The sequence below is a fragment of the Telopea speciosissima genome, chromosome 3 (genome assembly GCF_018873765.1).
Source record: "Telopea speciosissima isolate NSW1024214 ecotype Mountain lineage chromosome 3, Tspe_v1, whole genome shotgun sequence".
Taxonomy (NCBI): Eukaryota; Viridiplantae; Streptophyta; class Magnoliopsida; order Proteales; family Proteaceae; genus Telopea; species Telopea speciosissima.
This window is the reverse complement of record NC_057918.1, coordinates 19,266,740-19,269,593: the sequence shown is the minus strand read 5'-3', so window position 1 is coordinate 19,269,593 and position 2,854 is coordinate 19,266,740.

Below are 2,854 nucleotides of genomic sequence, written 5' to 3'. Positions count from 1 at the left end.
TGATGAGATCTAGATGACTTGTTATATTTATTTTGATTGATCATGTGTAAATGGTTATGTTGACGTAATCTGGACTGTTAAAGTTTTAAATCAGACGTTATCAGATCCAAACCTCTTTGTTGTATTCCTATTTTGAAGGAATGTATATATTTTAACCTTTTCGTGTTATTGAAAGACTTTGGTAGTGTTGATTTATGAGATAATGGGAGTTGGGTGATTAAACCCTTTGTTGTCGTGTGAAGGTGCGACCTAAATTTTGTGTCAATACAAATAATGATTATGGTGTTACCCTAGTGTGGTTTTTGTTAGGTCAGGTGGTTTGGGGTCATTACACCTACTCCCTCTCAAGATCCAAATCCATCATTCTCGAAGACAGCTCATGCCTTACAACAACATTGAGATTGAAAATTGCGGGAGGCAATTGAGGTAAGAAAAATTAGCATCCCTACGAGTTGTAAGGAGAAAAACCAGAGTGAGCTGACTAGATCTTAAAGTCATTATTCCTTTGGTGGTCAAATGGTCTTTTGTGCACACCAAATCCAACTTATAGCTCTCCCTTTCTCCGAGTAGTGTCCTTCTCCCATTGTTATAGTGAAAGAGAAGGTTAAAACATTGACTTGTCTCGACAAAAATACTGAGTCACATGTGGCTCAAACAATGAGCTCGAGTCTCATCAAATTTTTTTTTAATTAAGCAAGTTTACACGACTCTTGATAAGATTTTATTATTTTATAATCTATCCAAATCAAAACCTGATTTTTCAATTATGGATTTTACAAACAATCTTTGATTTTTCAAATATGGAATTTACAAACAATCTTAAAAGAAAATGCTCAAAAAGTCCCACTTTTTTATTTTTTTTAGAGAAATTTATAAAACATCCCCTGAAAATGGACCGATACTCAGATCACCCCCTCATATGTGAAAATAGTCAGATCACCCCCTGTATTAGAGCCCTATACTCAAATTAGATCTTAACGTTAATTAATTGATGAAGTCAACTAGTTAAATTTTTTGAAAACTTTAAACGATCTTTTGCGGAATATAATTACTATTTTACCTTTAGATCTAAAAACCCAACATGTACGTTTTTTATCTTTTTTTCTTAATTAAAATAAAGAATCGGAGAAAGAATATTCCCTCTCCTTCTTCCCCAAATTGCTAAACCGAATGCAGTTAGGGTTTTAACAACCACCACCGTAACGGCATAAGCTTCTTCCCCACGGACGGCATCATCTCCGATTAATGCAGGCATAAATGATTAAAAAACAAAATCCAATGAAATTAATCAAGATAAGAGGCCAAGTGATTGTACATCTGTGATGTATACAGCATGTTGGTGTTCACTGATTCTGTTTCTTGAACACTCAAAAAACCAAAAGGGACAAAACAGAAATGAAAGGGGAATTCCGAAGAGAGGCCAGACATTGGAGTTGGTCTGCGAAACCCTAGCCTTCAAAGCTAAGGGAGTCTGCAAGGTAGCTGACTCCGGGTTCGTCCTCATGTGCGATCGGACTCTCCCCGGCGAACGATTTCTCGGCCGTGTGACTCGCAAGAAGGCAATTATGGTGAGGTATATTATTTTATGGTTTTTGATTTCCATTATAAATTGGGATTACTTTCCTCTGCTCCCCATTAGTCTCTTCTCACGGTTCCATTATATATTCCGATGAATAATGACTCCGTAATGAATGAATGAATACACAGGTGCAGAAGATAAAGACAATTTCTCCACACTGGGACTTAGCGGATGCCCCTTGTGAATAAGCCTCGCATTGTGGCGGTTGTCAAACACAGAACCTGTTGTACGAGATGAGTTGCCGGTGGTGGTGTCGTCGGCTGAGAGGGGTGGCTTTGCTGCCTTCCCTTTTTTATTTTTTTTAATCTCTAACAGGAAAGGGAATCCGAGTATGAATGGAGGAAGAAAAGCAATACTTGTAAAGGGTCGTTGGAGTTCGGCAACTAGGACTTGTGGAGATCGGCATTTGAGAACTGAGACGGTTGACACCACGGTCATGTTCACTCTCTTTTTGGTCCTCCTCCGTCGTTTTTGAACCTCCTCAGGGAAGCATAGGCGGCACCGGCGGTGCTGTCTGGGCGAAGCAGAGGTTAGGGGTATTTTAGATTGAAGATGAAGGAAAGGGTAATATTGTAAATTTAATTCTAATGATTTAGTACAAAGGTAAAATAATCCTTTTACACCAATAATTAACAGTAGACTAACACGTTAGTGTAGAGGGGGTGTTCTGAGTATTTTCAAATGTGAGAGTGATTTGAGTATCGGTTCATTTTCAGGGGGTGTTTTGTAAATTTCCTCTTTTTTTTTTTATTGTACTTAGCGTGGAAGAGCTTCCGAGAGACACCAAGAATGTCTTTACCAAAAAAACAAAGCTATGGTCTATAGTGTAACTAATAGTTAAGGGTGTGGTTGTGACCTTAGTTAGTAAATATGCGTATAATATACGTATTATATGCATATTCAAAATTTTAAACGTATAATACTTCTGTCCCCATATTTTCCTGTGTTTTTATAAAAAATCGTGTTTTTTAATCGATCGAGTATTATACTCGTATAATACATGTATTATATGTTTTATTTTTTATTTTTTTTTAAATACCTAAAAGATTAGAATTTAGGGAAACGATTTCACTTTTCTTTTCGTCCCTTTTGATTTGCGTTGAACATCCAACCGTAGCAGGCAACAGTAGCCGCCCTCCATCTCCAATCATCCTCCCCATCTCCGTTCAACAAAGCGGCACTTAAGTCTTGTACTCTCCTCTTGTTTCTCTGGTCTTTGAACTTTGATGGTAGTAGTGAAGCAAATGAATCTGGTGTGATATTGGCGAGAACGGC